Below are 15771 nucleotides of genomic sequence, written 5' to 3' on the forward strand. Positions count from 1 at the left end.
ACTCGTAGAAAAAGCAGCTGTCTCGACACTTTGATCTTAGCCAAAAGGCCGAGAAGTGATAACGAATTAATTGTCCTTAATTGGAGTGGAACATTTCAGACCATATTAAGAGGTCCGGCAAACCACCAGGTAAATAACAGCAAAGAAATTCACCCGCCCGAGCACTGCAAAGTGGCCGTGTGCAACGAGCACGGTTTGGCGTGCAACACTGCATTGCTGTTACTCCAATCGCCACAAAAATTCCTTGCCTGCGCAAAAGAATTCTAAAACCATCAACTTGCTTTTGCAAAGCCTCGAAAAAAAAACGGGAGTGGACGTACTCTCGCTCGCGCGCTGACGTCACGCACGACGCCGGTCGCAGCGTGATAAGGGAACACAAGCTCAAGTTTGCGGCGCGACGACAGCGCCACGCCAGCCGCGCTGCGGCTCTGTCGGAAAGCTCTGAACCTTCTGCGCGGCCGACCCAGCCCCTTTCACGGTAGCGGTAGCGCACGTGCGCACGCGTTCTTCTCTCGGTGCGGGTAACTGGGAGGCCGTCAGCTGCGTACGTTGAACCGAAAGGCTTCCTGTGCGAAGCTGCGCATTTCCACGATGGCAGAAGCGACCCCGCGGAAGCGCAAGCGTGGTCCGAAGTATTGCGGTTTAGTGGCCAGCCACAACAGTGCAGACAAGGCACACGATTCACGTGTTAAACTGTATCGGTTCGCGGGCGTGTCGCACGAGAAATAAAGGCGGCAAGCGTGGATAGCTGACAGCGCCGTCTCGCCTTCTATTTTGGCTGTCTGAGTTCATCGCTTTCGTTCGTTCCGACTACCTGAATCGGTAAATAACGGGGCGCATGCACGTGGCGACTACAGTAATGATTACTCGCTGTCCTCTCTCATTGTTAAAGTCCAGTTACGGCTGTAGGTGAAGCAACTTGGTGTTTTCATTCCCCGTGCTCGTGAGACCTACCCGTCGTTGTTGAACGTTCACATTCGCGTTATACCGTTAGCGTTGCGCGGTTGGTTGAATTCAACTAAACTCCGCACATTGTCAGAAGTTCGGCGCCTGCATTTCACGCGTCGGGAAGGCTGCTTTATCACGCCGCAACGGACGTCCGTGCATTTTCAGCAAGCTTTGACATCGATCTGTAGGTTTGCTTTGTTTTTGTCACTTGATTGGGGTGATATATATTTAAGCCGCTAAATATAACTGACACTTAATACATGCTTTGCAATTTCAACCTTGAAGTAACCACCTTCTGACTTTGTGCGATTTTCTAGCCGCGTTCACGCAACAGGTTTTATACGCCTGTCAAGTCGATATCATAAAAAGAGACTGCAAGCATGACGCGAGAGCTGAAAAAACGGGGCGAGCAGTTCATCTTGCTTCGCAGTGGTTGAAGCTCAGCTAGCTTCACAGCTAGCTTTTTTTCGCACGCCGCAAACGTTTGTTCACGAAAGTACACGGCTGCTACTGTAAGCATGCCATATCAAAACAACAATCATGTTATTGCGATAGCAATTATATGGACAGTCTCGGCTGAATTTTGCCGTCGCCGTCATGCACCGTATATTTTTACAGCGAAAGCTGTTATGAGATCATTTCACCGGCCGTTTTTGGCGCCGTAGTTGTCCGCCGCCGCCGCCGCCGGTGTCCGTAACCAGTATCGCTCGAAATAAGAAAAAAAACTAAATAAGAAAAAATTCCAGGATGGAACGAGGTTCGAACCTGGGCCCTCTGCGTGGGAGCCCAGTATTCAACCTCTGAGCCATGCCGGTGCTTGAAACTGCTTTGCAAAAAGGTCCTATACAGGCTTCATGTCGGGAAGGAACCACATTAGCATATGCAATGTAGCGTGGTAGAAGAGTAAAATAAGCACCATGCGTCGCACAACGCGAATGCTGTAAACAGGCGTCACACAATGCGAATTGCGCAACGAGTAGGTTGTTGAATGCTTCCAACCCATTACAAAGGACTCTGCCATAATTCTTCGTCGTCATCAGGCACAGCATCAACAAAGCGCGCATAATGCCTTACATGGGTTTAGCAGGTACCAACTCTTTCCGTAGAACGACGAAAAATGGCACAGTGCCTGCTGCCCTACTTCTCAAAAATTACAATGATTTAAAGCGTAGTGGATTCCTCGCAAGCGCACTTGTATTGGTTGCCAAGGAAGCCCATAAGCGCATGATCCACTTCCTCGGGGTCTCAGTAAAATTACAATGATTTACAGCGTAGTGGGTTCCTCGAGAGTGCACTTGTATTGGTTGCCAAGGAAGCCCATAAGCGCATGATCCATTTCCTCGGAGTCTCAGTAAAGTTCTTCGCCCCCCCCCGTCTCTCTCCCACGTCAACGTATGTTATACAGCATGACGGGAGAGGGAAATAGCGACCGGGCGTCAACCAATGCAAATTACATAACTGGTGGGCCGTTTAAAGATTCCAACCCATTACAAAGGGTTGAGCCATAATTCTTCATCGTCATCAGTCGCCTCGCTTCTCCGCACAATGACGAATAATGGCTTAGTAGGTGCTTCCTAACTTCACAAAAATTATGATTTAAGGCGTAGTGGGTACATTTCTAGTGTACTTGTATTGTGGCCCCAAGAGAGCTTAACGGGCTCTAGAAACGCCGCTCTTCCAGCTTTCGCTGTGACTGTGCTGCGGTTTCGGCGCAGGCCTTGCGTTTTTTTTTTTTTAACATACTGCAGGCTTTTCACGGCCCATGCAGGAGTGGATACAAGAATACAAACTAAACATCGAAAGAAAATACATAACGAAATAACAAGAAAGTGCAATGCCAACAGATAACAATTCAAACTCGACACACTGTATTATGGTCATAAAAGATTGAATGGTGTTACAGCACACAATATTGTTATCTAGTTGATTCCAATGATGGATAGCTGACGGAAAAAGGGAATGTTTGTGAGCGTTAACACGACTGAAAGGTTGGTGGATTGACTTGGAATGGTTCAGTCGCAATGAGTGTTTAGGCGGGTCTAGCAGGTAATGAGATCGTGATATGCGGAATTGACCATGATACAATTGGTAAAGAAATTTTAGTCGCGAGATAATTCTGCGATGCCAAAGAGGTTTTAAATTTGCCCTTGCGAGCAAGCCTGCAGAACTGGATTGCCTCGAGAAGTCAGAATATACAAATCTAACTGTCAGCTTTTGTATTCTTTCTATTTTATTAATGAGATGCTTTTGATGTGGACTCCAGATGAGACCGGCGTACTCTAAACATGGTATAATTAGTGTTTTGTATGTATTAAGTTTAAGGTGTGGTGGTGCAGTGCGCAATTTTCTCCTCAGGAAGGATAGCTTCCTCTCGGCTTTACTACATATGGCTAAAACATGTGGTTCCCAGTTGAGGTTCGATGAGAGAGTAACGCCTAAGTATTTTACTTGGTCACTTTTGTCGATATTTGTGTTTCCTGTAGTATATGTAAAGTTAAGGGGATTGGTCTTATTTGTGAATGAAATGAAATGAGTTTTGGTTGTGTTTAATTTCATGCCCCAGGTATTGCACCAGGAATAAATCATTTGCAATGAATTGTTCAGATTAACTTGATCGTCTGAATTGTGTACGACTGTGTACACGACACAGTCGTCGGCGAATAGTCGCATTTGAACAGGGTTATTAACACAAAACTGAATGTCGTTAATACACATTAAAGCAAAAGTGGAGCAAGAACCGATCCCTGAGGTACTCCAGAGTAAACGTCAAGCGGTTGCGATAGATGGTTGTCGATTGTTACCCTCTGTTTCCGTTTAGTTAAAAAACTGTTAATCCAGGCTACTATTTTATCATCAATACCAAAGGCCGATAGCTTTGTTATTAAATCCTTGTGTGGAACAACGTCAAACGCTTTAGAAAAGTCTAAGAAAACGGCATCTAACTGACTGTTCTCGTTAATTGCATTGGCTATGTCGTGAGTTAATTCAGCTAATTGGGTTGTAGTTAAGAGACCTGATCTAAAACCATGTTGATGTTTGTAAATGAGCTCATTTGTTTCTATATGAGTTATTATGGACTTGAAAATTATATGTTCTAATATTTTACAGCACGAGCTCGTAAGCGACACTGGGCGGTAGTTGCTTATTTCTAGCTTTGAGCCTGATTTGTGTATTGGGACTACTGTAGCGTTGCGCCAGTCGTCTGGTAATTCCGAAGTGTGTAGAGATAACGTGTATATTTTAAAAAGATATTTAGATGTCCATTGCGCATACCGGCATAAAAATGAGTTAGTAATTTTATCGGGACCAGTGGATTTTTTCAGATTAAGCTTGAGTAGCAGAGCAAGTATGCCTTCTTCAGTTACAATTAATTCTTCCATGGGTACTTTCACAACATAGGGGGGTAGTACCGCGTTAGTGGCATGTTTCGTAAAAACTGATTGGAAGAACTTATTCATTTCATTAGCGATTTGTTCTGGTTTCCTAATAACTTGTTCTGAATACTTAATTTGCGAGATTGAATCTCGTTCATCTGACAAGTATCGCCAGAATTTGTGGGGACTGTGGGTCATAAATGATGGTAACGTAGTGTTAAAGAAATGAGCTTTTGCTTCAAACATTTTGTGTTTCAAGGCACCGATAAGATCGGATGCGTTGCTCTTGTTTCCCTTTTTCCGCCGTCGTTTTATTTTTCTTTTCAGTTGAATTATTTCACGAGTTATCCAAGGGTATTCTCGGTTGATGCGTTTCTTTTTATTCGGAATGAAGGTATGTTCGCAATAGTTGACAATATTTTTAAAACGTGTCCAGAGTTCTTCCACATCTGTTAGCTCGGTGAATTCACAGAACTGTGTTTTTAGGAAACGTAGTACAGCAGGATCATTTGCACGGGTGTAATCTTTAAAGTAAGTAGATAGTGGCTTTTTGTATTTCCGCGTGTAAGTAATGGGACAAGTTAAAGAAATCACTTTGTGGTCTGAAATGCCATTATCGATGGACACAGAAGAACCTTCTAATGTGCCACTTACAAACGCTAGGTCAAGCAAAGACGACGACGTTGAAGTGATCCTAGTGTTATCAGTCACTAGTTGATTCAGTGAAAACGCGAAAGCCACGTCAAGAAGCAATTCTGAACTCGTGACGTCACGACCATCATGTGAATTATTGCTCCAGTTTATTCCGGGAAGGTTAAAGTCCCCGGCAAGAATTATTTTTGACTTGGAGTTTGTATGCTTTGAAAGATGATCGTGAATCACTTCGATGTAGTCAGGTGCCGCGTTTGGAGGCCTATATATCCCTCCTATGGCTATACTTTTATTGCAATATGTTAACTTACACCAAATGCTTTCATGGTCAGGAATGCCATCGAGTTCTAAGGATCTGATATTCTTTTTAATTGCTACCGCTACACCGCCGCCTCTTGACTCTCAGTCCCTACGGAACAATCTGTATGTATTAGGGACAACTTCTGAGTCACGTACTCCAGAGTGGAGCCAAGTTTCTGTTATTATTAGAACGTGAGGTTCGTAGGACAGGATGAGGCTCTCTAATTGATCAAATTTGTTTTGCACACTTCTGGCATTAAAGGAAAGAATTCTAAGTGTTTTAGTACATGGCTGTCATTTGGATTTCTTCTTATTTGTAGGCTTATTATGCGCAGTTGAAGTTGACGGGATGTTTCGCGGTGGGCCTGCTTTCTGAGATATGTCTGTTCTAGCATTCTTTACCGGGTCTCATATATAAATCTTCCCATCGACTTTCAGTTTACCGCTTTTGCTCCCTTAGCCCTTTCGCTTGCTGCTGAGTGCCATAAGTGCGCGCGCATGTCTCTTACTCTTTTAGAAAAATCCTCGGAAATGGATAGGGGCGTACCCTTGAGTTTGTAACAGCTAGACAGGATTTTGTTTTTTTCGCTATAGTCATACAAACGCAGAATGATTGGTCTTTCTCGGTCATTTTTACGGGTGCCTATCCTATGAATTCTTTCGATGGTTTTAACTTCGAGGCCGAGTGTGCGCTTCAGAACGTCTTCCTTCACTTTCTGTTCCAGTACGTTGGCATTTTCGTTAGGCTCTTCCGTAACACCATAAATGATCAGGTTATTGCGTCTACTCCTGTTTTCTAAATCATCCAGTTTCAGTGCAAGGTTTTCGATTTCACCTTTCGTGGTGTCGTAGTTACTTTCATACTCGGCCAATCTTTCTTCGCAGTGTTTAAGTCGTTCCATATCGTTTTCGATTTTAGCAAGCCTGGTTTCCATATTATCCACAGTTCTTTCTACCTTCTTTAAGTTAGTCATTAGTTCCTTTAACGTTTTATTTGTTTTAGTTTGTTCTTTGAGTATTTTTTAAAATATCACTGTTAGGACGCGTATCGGATTCCGAATCAGAACTCGGACCAGGATTAAGCTCAACATCACCCGATGTTAGTAACAAAAGTTTACACACATGATAGCAATCAGCAATCAATGAAACAAGGAAGCGTGGACTCGGCAGCACCATAAGGGTTACATCGTCATCTCTTACTGAGGTAACAGAGTAATCATCACTAACCTGCACAACAAAAAGAGCAGGAATAAGCATCGCTGTCTGGTCGGTGCCGCCAAGTCCACTGAAGTGCTTCGGGTCATGGGCTAGGCTTTTATGCTGTCCGCAGCTTGCTGGCGTCAGTGTTGTCGCATCTGTGATGTGGTAGTTGCGCTGTTGAGGTGCGTAGAAGCTGGTCGGCACGGGAATGGGTTCGGTCCATGATGTTCTTTCTACGTTGGTCACTGGCGTCGATCCGTTTGCGTGCAAATGCGTAGGTACCCCGGTCAAGAGGCATTTAGGCCACAGCGCGATCTGCACAACAAAAAGAGCAGGAATAAGCATCGCTGCCTGGTCGGTGCCGCCAAGTCCACTGTGTATAAGTATGTATATATATATATAAAAGCCCCAAAGAAAAATAATTCAGAAAAATGCTTCCGAAGCGCGGAATCGAACCAGGGACCTCTTGCTCCGCAGCGAGTGGCTCTATCCACTAGGCCACGAAACGCAGATCCGCCTCGTAGCTAACGACGAGCGTTATATACACACCATTTACCGCTGGACGGACTCAGAGACGCCAGGCGCTTATAAGCATTTCTTCATTACCAGCGAGATGGCGTTAGGAGCGCGACGGGAGGATTTAAAAGTCGTCGGCGAGCGCGCTCGCTTCTTGTTATGTTTGCGCAGGGAGAACCTTGCCCTTCCGCTGTCTGCTCGCGCGGTTTTCTTGTGCTGAGGGGAAGAGGGATGTTTCACGCTTTCACCGTGATGTCCGCGCTCATGTTAGGGAGCGTACGAAAGTCATTCGAGCTCAAGGGACGCCGCTAAACGAACAAACAGAAGATGAGCGCGAACTATCAAGTGTCACAGCTCGACACTTGAAGCATTCTAGTTTCCTTCGCTGCTTTGGCCGCCTTTGCAACAGGAGCGCTGTTCAAACTGAGAGTATCCATTGGCGAGCCTCACTTCGTATAACATTAGTTTCTTGCTATCGCATTCATTGCTTCGCCCTTGCGGCGAAGCTGTGACTTCTTTTTATTCGTAGTCTACGCCGCAAGACATCGATAGCGTGTACGGCTTCATTTCGGAGTGCATGTGGAACAATTTTCATCTTTGACATGACAGAATGAGTCTTACCTCGAGGTATACGTCCTGCACGGTGTAATCGCGACTTGGGAAATGCATTTCGCTTTCAGTCGGGCGTGGTTGTCGTCGATCGTCTGCTCTTCACCGTTAACGTGAGTGACGAGCCTTTCTCATTTGATCAAGTTCGCTTTTCGGAAGTGCCAGTCCAGCTTGAAAATCCTTTTGAAGCCGCACTGCAAGCGGTACATTGCGAGGCGCCGGAAGTGCACCGCGAGAGTTCTGCACGTGCACAGAAGCGAGCAGCAACGCGGTGAAGAGAAGGGAAAACGCGCGCTGCTAACACCCCAGTTTCTCTTTTTCTGCCCGAGATGGCGCTGCCTGTGAAGAGCAGCAGCGCCGCTGAGCGTTGCTTGGGAAGCCTATACCACACGACACGCAGAACACGAGCCAGCACTTCTTTTTCACGAACATCATGTTTACTTGTAATGCTCGTGGTCAGCCATGGCACCAAAATGTGACCAACAGCACCTCCCCCCCTTTTTTCCCCGGAAAAAGAAATCTATTACGTCACACATCCAACATGGCTTCTGCCGCGGTACGCTGGCTGCCCAACGCCCCCGGAACGTCGACGTCAAGCATCGCCAAGAGGACGTGCCGACGGCATCAGCGTAGTCCATGCATGCCTTGAAACCGCCTTTGTCAGTTCCGACGTGACGGACACGGCTCCGCCGCAGCCTGCGAGCCGTTCCTCAGGCAAGGAAAGACCTGCGGCGAGGCCGACCCATGAAGCCGTGCGTCATGTCACCAGCGTATTTTGTGCTGCCGGTGAACGGGGGTGGCGTGGTGCGCGGTAATGGAACGTGGTGTGCCGTGCTCACGGGAATAGTTTAAATTTCAGAGGTGTGCACGGCACTTCGTGAAACACCACCACAGCGAATTCGTTAACGAGTGGGGTCGTGAAGCTCATTTTACGGCATTTCACTGTGCGAAGTGAACGTGTACACACTGCCTAAGTCGCAAGCGACGCCTCCGAGCTTGAAATGTCCGCGATATCGAAGTTTTGCTGATTCCGAGGGGTAGGAGTGCTATGGTGGCGTGTACGAGCCGCCGGCACGGCGCTCCCGCGTCCGAGCGAGGCATGAGGCCGCACAAGCAGCGCGGAAAAGGTCGCGGAAATCAGTGGATAAGCGATCGCCTGGGCTTTTGGTGGAATGCAGGTGAGGTAATTGTGAATAGAGTGGTTACGGGCGGGCTTCGAGAGGATCTTCATGAAATGAACGGCACCGTGTGGCAGCCTGCACCTACCTGACTTGACAGATGCTTTTACCGAACAAGCTACGCACTGCTGATGGAGTCCCTGCTTGTGCCGCTTGTTGTGCTTCATCTTCTTCTTCATCTTCTTCTTGACGCTGTTTCGCTGTTTGTGCCGGGCATTGCTGCGGTGGGTCTCCCTCCAAAAATAAGGAACAACGAAAGTCGCACCACGCACCTGGTGCAGTGGTGCCCTGACAAGCGAGAATTCGTTCCAAGCGCAGCGCCGGGTGCGCGTGTTCGTGTGCTTTTCTTGTGTCCGCCGACTAGGGCCACAGATTTCACCAGCGGCAGCGGCGATTCGTTGCTGGCACCCACCGCACGTTTCGATACGCGATGAACATGTGCTCTCGGCCATTGCGCTGGTGATGACAACACATGTTCCAGGGCTTCATATATTTGTTCATCCGTCGTTTGCTTTGGTTTCATCAAGCGCAACGCTACGAAAAGGGTATCCTTGCGTGTGCAGCTGTATGCGTGTTGCTTGAAATGTGAGCGCTGACCATACGGACACACACAGACGCAAAAGAAAAATCGAAAATCGAAACGTTTATTTCTCTCCATTGTGCACAACATCTTCAAATCTTTTCAAAAACCGAGAGTGCCAAAATTGTTGTCCTCTCGTCTCAACCCGCTCCCTATTGCAAAATAAAACTACGAAATAGCTTTTGCACCAACAACGAGCTGCACGAAGAGCGAAACATTCACCGCGCGCGCGAGCGAGCGAGCGCACGCAAAAACCGCGTCAGCCGGGGCGGGCGAGCGGGTGAAGACCAGCGTGCGGAAAGATCCCCAGACAAGGCATACATTTCACGATTAGTACAATCACACTTCCAACTCATTTTAGACTGCAATATTCTCACACCCGAGGGGGTGAGTGGGCCGATCCCGGAGATAGTGCAATACCGGGCCAACCCGTGGCGGAGGTGAAGCAAGCTACAAGCACTCCGCCCCATTCCAAAAATAAGTTTAATATCTTGGGTCCAAATAGGACCCGTATCAGATATTAAGCTGATAAGAACAGATTTTTATTGAATGTTAAAGGAAGTGCGCTGGGGCTTAGAGAAACAGCCTGCACTGTTCACGGGGTGCTTGAAACGACGACGGTCTGGGACCGACGGGTCGGCGTAGCACGTGGAAGAACGTAAGCGGAAACACACTTGAGCGGAGCACACACAGGACTTCGGAGCACCACAATGTGCGGGCGGCACTCACAGCACAATGACACGTCAGAGACACGACGGACACGATACGCGGCACACTCTCATCATGCACCAGGTGGGCGACCGGCGCCGACGTGGACATGGTAGACGCCGCGCGAGGCCGCGATCACATCACTCACGCACAACTTCTTGAATAGGCGAACGTACGGGCGTGAGCAGAACCGCCGGAGGACGCGGTCGTTCTCCGGATCCCACGATCCGAGGGCCCCGACGAGAACCGCGTGGACGGAGACTCGCTGATACCGGCGCCGGAGGTATGTAGCAACGGGCTGGTACTTGGCAAGCTTCTCGTTCCTGGCGTTGGTGAACGCGGCCGGTGTGTTATCGAAGGGGCACGCGACATCTATGATGAGGGCCTCTTCGCCTGAGACGACAACCAAATCCGGGCGAAGGGCAGTGTCGCCGATAGGTCGGTTTTCAATAAAACTTCCTCTCGGGCTAGTTGGTGTTGTATCCCAGACATCATATTTTTAGCGCAAACAGGAAGAAAAAGAACGAACTGGCTGAGAAGAGAAGAAGACAGTGCACAGGGCAAGCGCTAAACATCAACTGGTTTTATTTAGAAAAAAAAAAACCACGGAAAAGACAGATCACTTTAAGCGCATAAGCGCAGTCGTAGCATAGCTTCTCTTCTCAGCCAGTTCGTTCTTTTTCTTCCTGTTTGCGCTAAAAAATATGGTGTCAGGTCGGTTTTCGTAGGCGACCGTGAACTGGGACGATGCAGCGGCGCGGAGGCGGGCCACGATGGTGTTGTGGCGAGCCGTGTATGCTGCACTGCGGGTCATGCAATGGCTTAACACGTGCGGCAAGGTCTCCCGAGTGCAGCCGCACGTCCTGCATCTTTGATCCCGGTCGGCCTGTCCCCACATGCGGGCTCCGTTGAGTGGCAAGAAGTTAAGCCGCACACGGTGAATAAACCGCCAATCGGTGAAGCGGGTGAAGGCGCCAGTGCGGAAGAAATGGGAGCTGGCGCGGTCCGCGGCAACACAGGCCATGACAAATCGCAGAGCATTTCTAATGAGCAATTCGCTTCATTCAAGGAGTGATGCGCTTAAACGAGTAGATGTTATTTTTTCAGTGGTAATACTAGCGTAACTACAGTTTGTTTCGCATGGCGTCATTTGGCAGAAAACAGCGCGGTCAAATAAACAAAACCCATCTGTCGCGGTAGCATAGCTGGCAAAACACACAGACCATTCCGTCTGGTCGTGGAGGGCGGTGTCCCGATCCGACGCCTGGTACTCATGAAGGGAACGTATCACACGACAGCGATGGGCAGGGGTGATGGTTGTGCCGCCGAAGGAAATGCGGGTGTCTGCTGGGTCGAGTGACCAGGTGACACGCAGTCGGCGAGACGCCTTCCGGGCCTCTGTCCAGACAGAGCGCAGCTGGGTGGCCGGCGCTCGGAAGACACCCTCCGTCTCTCCCGCCAGGAACGCTTCGATCTCGGCACGGGTGACTTCCCAGCCGAGGCGACCGAGTAAGCGTCCGAGTGGGCCAGGTCGCGGAGCTCCAGATCGGCCGTGGTGAGGAGCTTGTAGGCGTTGTCAATCCTGCAGGCGTCGCTGAGTTCCGCCGCCAAGGGGATGGCCGCCGCTCCTGCCCTAGCGCTGCCGTATACGTAATGGTTGGAGGCGTTGCTGGGGAGGTAGAGCGTCCCCTTGACGAGAGGCCGGATGGTCTCGTCGAGACGTTGCCAATCGGACTTGGAATGGACTCCGCAGCGCATGGGAAGTTTTTGCGCCGGGAAGACGAAGGTACGCAGGGCGTCCAGTCGCTGCCACGGCGCTAACATCGAAGCCATGATCTTCTGCGCCGTTGTGATGGCGGAGTCAATGGCAGGGCCGGTCGAAGGGATGACCCGGAAGCCGACTGGGCGACCAAGAAAACGCTGAGCCGCAAAGTCCCGGATGGCTGCGATGGGCGTTCCCGAAACCGAGAAGACCGTGGGCCGCATGCCGACAAGTGTCGCTCCAGACAGGTGCATAGAAGAGCACTTCGCCGGGTTCAAGGCAAGGCCATGGTCGGTGGCAAGGGTCTCGATGCGATCGATGCGGCGCTGGAGGTCTTCCGGGGACGTCGCCAGGGGGGTAAGGTCATCCGCGTACGCCAATATGTTGTGCTCGGTGTCGTCGCTCGCACATCACGGATGATCGGGTCGACCACCATATTGAAAAGCAAACCGCTCAGAGGGCACCCTTGGCGTAGCCCGGCCAGGATGGGGATCGGCTCGGAGACGCCTTCAGCCGCGATGACACACGTGCGATTGTCAGTATAGAGGTCGCCGACGAGAGCCGTGAAGAGGTCACCTGCTCCGGCGCCTCGAAGTGCGGCGAGAAGTGCAGGGTGGGTGACAGATCCGTAAGCGTTGGTAAAATCGAGCATCGCTGCACAGAGATCCAGGCCCCCGCCTCTGGCGGCGTCCAATCGGCGCTGCAAGATGTAATTGAGCTCGAAGACGCCGTCATAAGGCAGGAACCCCTTCTGGCAGCGGGAGAGGACGTTATGGCGGTGAATCCAGTCCTGGAGCCGGGCAGCCAGGCACTTCGCGTAAAGCTTTGAGGCCGTGCTGCCAAGGGCGATTGGCCGCCAGTTGCTGGGCACTTGGGGGTCGCTCTTCTTGTGTATTAACACGGTGCGGCTCGTGCGCCATCAGTCAGGGGTCCGCCGATGATGGACGCAGGCATTGAAGAGCGCGGCTAGAAATAAGGCCTCGGGGTCGACCGTCTTCCAGTGATGGTATGTGAGGCGGTCACCTCCGGGGGCCGTGTTTTCCGACTTGCGCAGTCGCATCAGCACCTCGTCCGGAGTGAAAGGTGACATGTCGACCTCGCCCAGTGCCGGAGCACGGGGGAAGAAGAGTGACGTGTCAGGTTCTCTCGCCGCCCACGTAGATCCCTAATGGTCTTGGAGCTCGGCGAGGGGGATGGTACATTGCTGCGAAGGACCGTCGAGGATGAGACGTACTGCACGTCGTCGGTTGTCTGGGTTTATGGGCCGTCGCGGACGGTTAGCCGTTGTCGGTGGAAGGTGAACCGCTTCCGTGGCCATGGCAACTGCTTGTGTCCAGGTAGCCTCGCACTCGTCCTAGGACTCCTGGGAAGGGGGTTCACGGAGTAGTCTGCGTAAGAGGCGGGCCTGGTCGGCTAGAAGAGCCGTGTGGTCTGGAGGGATGGCGGCGTCATGGACAGGATCGACAGTTGACGCCCGTAGATGTCGTCGACCGCGTCCAAGAGCTCGGATCCCTGAGTGTCAGGACTCGCGGTGCCATCGGATGAAGGAGGTGGAGTCGCTCTGCGCGTGCCAGTTACCGCCAGACCGGAACCCGATGGGCTTGCGCTTTGGGGGGGGGGGGGGCTCCATGGCTGGGAGAGGTGTGGCTGCGCGCGAAGGCGAGGCGTCTCCTACCGGCGGCGGTGTCACCATGTCTTTGCAGGAAAAAAAAATGGCACGTGCTGTAAACTATACATAGCATGAAATTTGCTTCTCCGCAAAAGAGCAACACAATATATATGTTCGAAATCTATAGTATATTGTGAATGTTTATAAATCGCAGAGCATTTCTAATGAGCAATTCGCTTCATTCAAGGAGTGATGCGCTTAAACGAGTAGATGTTATTTTTTCAGTGGTAATACTAGCGTAACTACAGTTTGTTTCGCATGGCGTCATTTGGCAGAAAACAGCGCGGTCAAATAAACAAAACCCATCTGTCGCGGTAGCATAGCTGGCAAAACACACAGACCATTCCGTCATATGAGAGTCGTCTGAGCAGTTCGGGAGCCGCCGTTGTCTGCGAAGCTGCTCTTCTTGTGGCCTGCATGTCGATAGGGTGCAGGTATAGAACGGATGTCCTTCTAAAGCTGTCGACCAAAACGTGCGCACGTCTTTTTTTTCAGACGCCCTAAACCTCACGCGCGGCAGAACGTGCGCCTCAGAGAGCTAAAAAAATTTGTGTCGGTACTTTTGTTCGACGATGGAAGTCTAATAACTACTGCCGCCAAGCACTGGTGAACAAAACGGGCGAGAGCCAACGAAAGATTCATTCGCCTTTCAGTACACCGCTAAAAACAAAGCCCGCCTGTTCGGAAACCGGGATTCTTTAAAGGTAGTCACGATCGATGTCCATAATAAGCCTTCACGCACGGCAAAAACAAAGGCGTCGGCGTCGGTGCTCACTGAGAGATCACATGTGACATGTGCCACGATTCACCGCCTGTACTACGAGCGCACTTGAGCCCACTTTCTAGAGGTGTTCACGGCTTCACGCCCTTGTGTGTAAACCACGGATAACAACCGCGTATCTAACATGAGCTTCACATGGGAACACGCCAATCCCAAACGCGCCGAGTTTCTCTTACCGAAGAGAAGACGTGCTCCATCGCAACGCAGGCGGAATGCGATGACGCAAGGTAGCGCGTGTACACGTCAAGCCCGTGCCCCATGGGCTAGTCACTCGAGGTATCAGTTTACCGAGTGGATGTGCCCCACACGTCCATTCGGTAAACTAGGTTTACCTAGGTTATCTATTACCCGCCAGGAACTTAAAGCTTCGTAAGGAAGGTCAACTGTGATATCCTTAACCCCTGTTTGTTCCCTGACCCACTCTGCTCTCTTCCTGTCTCTTAAGGTTACACCTATCATTTTCCTTTCCATCGCTCGCTGCGTCGTCCTCAATTTAAGTTGAACCCTCGTTGTAAGTCTCCAGGTTTCTGCTCCGTAGGTAAGTACCGGTAAGATGCAGCTATTATATACCTTCTTCTTGAGGGATAGTGGCAGACTACCATTCATGATTTTATAATGCTTGCCGAATAAGCCCCATCCCTTCCTTACTCTTCTAGTTATTTCACACTCATGGTCCGGCTCCGCGGTTACCACCTGTCCTAAGTAGACGTACTCCTTTACAACTTCCAGTGTGTCGCCCCTTATCGCAAAGCGCTGTTCTCTGCCAAGATTGTTCCACATTATTTTAGTTTTCTGGATAATAATTTTCAGACCTACTCTTCTACTTCCCGTATCCAGTTCAGTAATCATGAGTTGTAATTCGTCTCCCGCGTTACTCATCAATCCATTGTCATCAGCGAATCGCAGGTTACTGAGATACTCTCCATTAACTCTTATCCCCAATTCTTCCCAATCTAGGGCCCTGAAAACCTTATAGCACGTCGGCAGGATAAGCGGTGGTCACCCTACCGAAAAATCTCATATGACACGCATGGCATATATCCAATAATCTCGTATAATCATAGGAGAACACATATGATTGATATGTGTTGATACGAGATTATTGGATACGAGGCATATGTGTCATATGAAAATTTTCGATAGGGAGGGTAACTGACTGGATTCCAAGAGATGGCAAACGCGTGAGGGGGAGACAGAAAATTAGGTGGGTAGATGAGATTAAGAAGTTTGTAGGTATAACAGTGGCAGCAGAAAGCACAGGACCGGGTTGCTTGGCGGAACATGGGAGAGGCCTTTGCCCTGCAGTGGGCGTAGACAGGCTGATGATGAAGGAAGGTCATCCAATGATACTACGTCAACAAGCTATGCGTTCGCAGATTCCCGCCAGCAATGTTCAAGATACACAGCATTATACAACCAAGCAGAACTTATCATGCAATGACCACTACAAAACACTAAACGCCGTACACCAAGCCACAACATCATTGCTCAGGGC

At 49.9% G+C, this 15771-nt stretch overlaps 1 pseudogene; it reads right to left on the reverse strand.

The window, feature by feature from the left end:
* Window positions 1–9742: 9742 nt before the first annotated feature.
* On the reverse strand, window positions 9743–9918 carry LOC119375695 (U2 spliceosomal RNA; annotated as a pseudogene).
* Between the last annotated feature and the right edge of the window lie 5853 nt (window positions 9919–15771).

The sequence above is a fragment of the Rhipicephalus sanguineus genome, chromosome 11 (assembly GCF_013339695.2).
Source record: "Rhipicephalus sanguineus isolate Rsan-2018 chromosome 11, BIME_Rsan_1.4, whole genome shotgun sequence".
NCBI classification, from domain to species: domain Eukaryota; kingdom Metazoa; phylum Arthropoda; class Arachnida; order Ixodida; family Ixodidae; genus Rhipicephalus; species Rhipicephalus sanguineus.